The sequence below is a fragment of the Octopus bimaculoides genome, chromosome 5 (genome assembly GCF_001194135.2).
Source record: "Octopus bimaculoides isolate UCB-OBI-ISO-001 chromosome 5, ASM119413v2, whole genome shotgun sequence".
NCBI classification, from domain to species: domain Eukaryota; kingdom Metazoa; phylum Mollusca; class Cephalopoda; order Octopoda; family Octopodidae; genus Octopus; species Octopus bimaculoides.
The window spans coordinates 65,721,915-65,728,610 of record NC_068985.1 but is presented as its reverse complement, the minus strand read 5'-3'; the positions used below and the strand labels follow the sequence as shown (position 1 = coordinate 65,728,610).

General features: G+C 34.9%; 1 long non-coding RNA gene across 1 annotated transcript in view; it reads left to right on the top strand.

Annotated features, from left to right (window-relative positions):
• The window catches only part of LOC106872162 (uncharacterized), a 14,504-nt gene extending 11,128 nt beyond the window's left edge, over nt 1–3,376 (top strand). Inside the window, exon 2 of the long non-coding RNA XR_001409743.2 lies at nt 1,416–3,376. This is a non-coding gene — a long non-coding RNA (uncharacterized LOC106872162). The remainder of the gene's footprint in view (nt 1–1,415) is intronic.
• Nucleotides 3,377–6,696: the final 3,320 nt, after the last annotated feature.

Here is a 6,696-nt window from a genome sequence, read left to right as displayed (position 1 = left end):
TGTATGATGCTATATCCCCTTCTATTTCGTTAAATGCTTCAAGTAACTTGTCTCTAAGTCTCTGTCCGTTTGCAGGGTCTTTAAGCTTCCACACCCTTCTTCTCCAAGCCTGTCTAATTCTGGGCACCCATTTTGCCTTGATCCCAAAGTCGCTAACTACTAATCTATGTTGTGGGGTACATTCTTCGCCAGGGTAGGTTTTGGCATTTATAAGCCGCCCTCTTTCCCTATTTCTGGCGAGGATGTAGTCGATCAAGTAAGTAAATGAATGAGAGAATATGTGTGTGACTCAATGACCAAGCAAATAATTAAGTAATTAAATTAGGGAGTAAGTAAACTAGTGAGCAATTAATTTTGTATATGAGTTAATTGAGTGAACGATTGAGTGAGCAACTAAACAAGTAGGCAAAACAATGTGTTTGTAATTAACTGATTCAGAGAATAACCCAGTAATCAATAAGCAATTAAGTGTGTGAATGAGTGGGTCAATGAGTAACTGATTAATTGAAAGACTGAATAGGTGAATGAGTGAGTGAGTGAGTGACTTAATGCATAGTAAGTCAGTAAGTGAGTATGTAAGTAATGTGTGTCAGTCATTGTCAGTTACTCAGTGGGCTTGAATGAGAGTACATGATTGTTTGATTGAAAGAGTGAGTGACTAACTGTGTAAATGAACATGCAAATGATTGAGTGAGTGAAACAGGGAATGAGTGAGTATATGAGTTAATAAGATTGACTATCTTAATGAGTGACTGACAGAGTAAATGAGGGAGTGATGAGTGAGTGCTTGAAGGAGAACATAAGTAGTTAAGTAAGCAAGTAAATGAGTAAATAAATCAGTAAGTTCCTAAATGAATAATAATGTGAATGAATGTAGAAGTGAGTAAATGAGTGAGAGGGTGTATAGATGAGTGAGTGAGCTTGTGCATGAGTGAGTCAGTGAGAGAGACAATCATTGATTGAAAGGCTATGTAAATAACTTAGTGTGTGAGTGAGAAACTGAGTAAATGAAAATGTTTATGAGAAAGTGAATAAGTATACGAATGAATGAATGAGTGAGTGAGTGAGTGTGTAAATGAATGAATGAATGAATGAGTGAGTGAGTGAGTGAGTGAGTGAGTGAGTGAGTGAGTGTGTAAATGAATGAATGAATGAATGAATGAATGAGTGAGTGAGTGAGTGAGTGTGTGTGTAAATGAATGAATGAATGAATGAGTGAGTGAGTGTGTGAGTGAGTGAGAAAGATAAAATTATGCAAGTTGCCACATTTCTTCCAATGCATAACAAGTATTTAACATCTTTGAACTGGACAATCCAATACATAAATATATAATTATTATTGTTTAAACAAAGTTTCAAAGAGTATTGTCAGCCTAAAAAATAACATCATATATGTCTTTTAATGACTTTTTCAGTACAAAACACTCACCATGAGAGAAATTAAACTAAAAACTGGAAATTCACTGAATGATTTGATCAAAGGCAGGGCCATATATGGAATACAAATTAAAACTACAGCTTCAAGATGCAAAATTAAGATTGAAAAATGCTATAGATAAATGTCAAGCTATTGAAATAAGTGCTACATGGGTGAAGACACTCAGCCATGACATAAAATAAATACCAAGAGAGGAATAAAGAGGTCAGAGAAAAGACAGCATTAATTATAGATTCATCCATTTAAACAACTCTGCCTGAAGTAAAAAATGTGCAAAATGCTGTAATTGCTTTGCTAAACTGTGCTATTCAAAAAGCACAAAATGTGTCTAAAATAAGCATTCAAAAACACACTTGTTAAGTTGATATATGCTTCTGGGTGGTATCATACAGGGATCAAATGTATTAACATCAAATGGGATACAATTTATCACAGATAGACAGAATATTGACTTTAAGCTTCACACTGTTACCTCAGGTCCATCACTATTGCAGTCAACTAATGTTTGAATAAAGAGCTACAATCAACATACACAAACCAGAAGGTCAGGCTAAACTTAAATGTTCAATCAACAACAAAGTTATGAAGTTGCTATTCTAAAATCATCACTTATCCTAAGAAAAGATGCATGTGTGAAATTAGGTTTAGTGATAAGGTAAATTCTGTGAACTTATCACTAGATTATAATCCTAATTTGTGTAAAGGCTTTGTGAAATTACCTAGTCAATATTTGATCAAGTTGAAATCAGATTTTATGCCAATCCATAAAGAACATTTCTCAGTTGTTGAGTATGTACTATGTTTACAAGATAAAGTAGAATATGATATAGCATTACTAAGTATAGTACTAGGGTCTTGTACAGTGAGCAGAGTATTATAGAGCAAGGCTATTTTACAGTAAAGTACAATATTGTACAGAAGTGCACTGGGTACAGTGAGAAGCATAACCATTCATTTCAGTGGTAACTTGCAATATAGCCACATGAAATTCCATCTAACACTGAACATGAGAGTATGGCAACACTTAATGCTACTATGACATAGTTATTGTGAACTGTTACTCCAAGTTTACATGCAACAGAAATTCAATCTACATAATTCTACAGTAATAAACAAGCTTAAATAATGTTCTGCCAAACAAAGAATTCTGATTTTGGATAACTCATAACTATTGTCTTATGAATTAAAAAGCCCTATCAAAATGTGAAACTTTTACCATATTACATCCAATCTATGATTCCTAATATTGTAGCAGAGTCTATGAAATCAAAGACCCCTACATAGTATTGCTAAACTTGTGAAATACACTATTAACCAAAGTAGGTAAATCAATCACTTGCACATTTCATGCGTCTACATCATATCAGTTGCTGTACCCTCATGCAAAAACATCTGTTTTTCTTTTTGTAAGTGGAGCCTTCTGAGAGTTAAAGCATTTATAACTGGTGACCATTCACAAATACAAATAAAGTGGAAAACCTTGGAACAGCAGTGAAGCAGTAAGCTTGTAACTTAACAGAGGTTTTTTGTACTAATCATGTGATATATCTGCTTCATAGTTTAGGCAGATTGACACTCTTTATAAATAATTACACACACATGTAGTAGGGAGTAAATAGTGCATCAAGTGCTACTTATGTTACATTTCCCATCAAACTTACCCCTCTTTTCTGTTTGCTTTGGCTCTGGGGCTGACATCTGTCCATAAATAATTACCTTGAACCAGATGCTGAGAACATACCATCAGAGTCTTATTCCTCTTTCATTACAGACCAACAAAGGGCCTTCACATATTAGAACTTTTACTAACCACCCACATTATAATCAGAATTCAGAATTCTATTTTTCTTTGTGTAGACTTGCAACTCTCTTCAAATTTGATAACAACATTCTAACTATTAATTAATGCAAACACTAAACAATGAAGAGAAAGACAAACTTTTGTTTGTATTTTATGAAGTATTTGTATTGAATCTCATCAATTGTATTCTTTTAACTTTTTCTTGAACATAAAAAAAGTTGTAATTTTCTTTTTAGTTCATTGTCATGCACAATATTTCTCAGTTGTTGAGTATGTACTATGTTTAAAAGGTAAAGTAGAATATGGTATAGTATTACTAAGTAGAGTACAGTATTGTACAGAAGTGCACTGGAGACAGTGAGAAGCATAACCATTCATTTCAGTGGTAATTCGGTCTAATAGACAAGGATGTGCACTCACAGAAATAGAGATAGGAGTTACTTAAAAGTTACTTCACCATTTTAAAACTTAGAAAACAACAAGATATCAATTTATTCAGTTCTTCAAACGTTTGTGTATATTGGTTCAAACAGTCAGAGGCACAATCAACACCTACAACTTGAAGCTCATAAGACCTTTCTAGGTTTACTCCTTTGGTTACTCAAGTATGGCTTAACTGTCATCTTCGGGTAACATGTTGTCCATCTCCCTTGTCTCCTTCATATGCAACATCCTTATATAAGAAAATGAAAATCTATGACAGGTGTGGCATTGCTCTCCTTTACATTTTCAGGCAAGCAAAATGTATTTTCTATACCTCTCTTCTATTCTTGCACTTATGTTTTGCTCCTCTTACCCCATCTTAACTCTACATTTCATATCACATAAATCTATGCCTTGGTGTCACATCAATGTACTCAGACCCAGGAATCATACAATGTCTTTTCAGAAAGTACTACATCAATGCTCTGTCTCAGTACAGTCAATGTATATTAACTCACACTCTCATTCCCTTCTTTCAGAAGGCACTACACCAATGCTTTCAGTCATAATCTCCCTTTCCCCACTATATGATTTATTCATTACCTCATGCCAACACACCCAGCTCTGATACTACAATCCATGCCAACTAGTCTCCACCCCTTCTTCCCTTTTCTTGCTTCCACCAGGCCCTACATGTATACAGTGAAGTGCAAGTGAAAACATTTTCAAGTTTCGTAGATTGAGTCTCACAAGGAATACAGAATCACCACCAGCAGCCTATCAGGAGAAAATTAACCCTGGAATAAATTACTTGCACAGAGGTAATATGAATATCATAAGCCCTGACAAGGATTACTCATCAAGGAGGGCAGAAACCTCAGTTAAACTACTTGCAGGGAGAGACTCAAATTCTGTAAGCTGTAGTGAAGAAAACCTGCCTAGGAGAACAGACATTCTGAATATGAAAGTCTTTGAAGACAACCTCTCTCATGTTGGGGCACAAAAAAATGCACCCAGTTCATACTGTACAGTGTTACATGATGGGAAGAGCATCCAACTTGTTAAACAATGCCTAACTTATGTAAACTCCAACTCAATGATAAGCTCTAATTGCATTTACCAGACTGGCACAGTAGAAACATCGTCATGTAAGAGAACCATTCAACCATCAAGTGATCACACATCCTCTTTCAGGAATAGAAAACAGATTTCAAACATAAACCTTCCTACCTCGGGAGATCCTTGAACTAATAGGTAAAACTCTCAGGGATGCAACAATTGATGTTGGTGCAATAAAAGGTAGTTCGGATAAAATTATAGAGATTTGTAACAAGCAGATTGTACCCCACATTTTACCACATAGAAATCATGATTTTATCAGGTATGCCAACCCAGCTGTTGTCCAATCAAGGGCTGTTGTTCATGTGATAGTTTAATGACATGACTAGAATTTTCCATGAACACAACCTACAAATGCAGCTCAATTGAGCACCAAAATTCCAGAGTGATTTGGTTCCTGGTGGTGCTCACTCTCTATGTAATGCATAGCTGTTTTCACAGCTACATATTCAACCTGGAATGATTAAAGAAGTCACATCACGGCAACAAGAATATGTATTGATGTGTAAAAATTAGCTCAAATGTTGAATTTCTGACAAAGACTTTCTGCATTTGTCATATATGTTATTTCATCTGAATATTCCTTTTCTTACATTCATGAACCCCTTCTGTATTAATGGAGCAATAAATTATATTCATAAACATAAAACAAGCCTTCTCTCAATTGTTATAATTGGCGACCACCAATGATGAAGAAACCCACTAGTTGCAATAGTGATTCCAAACATCAATGTCTAACACAGAACTAGCTACACACATACAATAAGTGGTAAATCCTTCTTTATCACAGAGTTTAACACACATCTTTCTCATACAGTTACACCTGGCAACTGTGAACAAGTTATTTTTAAAGTCAAGAAAAAATTTCCACAATTTCTGTTTCCATTGAATGCACTTTTTTGTCCACCTTTTCCAGTTTTCTTACTTCAGTTTTCATTCAGAAAATTCTCATGGAGATAATATATTGGCAAAAAATTGTCTTTAGCAGAATAGCATGCACACTTTTTACATTCAAGTATCACTGACATTCCTACCACCATATGACTTCCTGCTATGTGCTATATTTCCAGTTTGCCTGAAATGACTGTTAAATTAGCTCAATAACAGAAAAACATTTTTCTTTCACGTTTAAATATCTTATATCTTACCGTTGATTTCAGGGCATCTTCTCTGGTTACTTCAGTGATTCTGAAACCATGCAGACAGCATTGTTGTTTACATCCCCTCCCTATACAGGACATCCAGCAATTTGGTTATCCCAGTTTGAATCAAATTTTGCTGCTTATAAAATTTCATCAGACACGAGGCAATTTCATTTGCTAGTCAATGTTTTGCCACTTGCCTTGAGTGGTGAAGTGAAAGATTCAATCACTAGTAATTTGGAACAACCATCATTATCAAATTATGAAATTAGAGATCCTTAGACGTATTTCTAAGTCTAAACAAAAAAAAGGTTTCATCAGCTATTACATACAGTTACACCCTAGGTGATCAGTGACTTTCATAATTGCTACAACGCATACAAGGTTTAGTTGGAGATAATCTGCTAGATGATATGTTATGACAACTTTTTCTTTTCCTGCCTTGTAACTAATGTACAAGCAATTTTAACTACTATAAGGAAACAAAGTTCCATACAGAAACTGAGAGAATTAGCTGATGGTATCATGGACATTTCAAGTGCCAACAATCCTGAAACCTATTTGTTTATATCTTTGATATCTTCAGATATAACTTTATTTCATAAGTCAACAGACAAACTCTGACATTAGGAGCTCCCAAGATATCGTCTGCATGTGAAGTCTGGTAGCCATAGAAATAAAAGGCAATCTTCCAGTCCCTGGAGAGGTTATTTTTCTTTCTGCTGGTACCACAGTCATTTTGGTATAAATGCACACGCATGTATTTCTCCTCA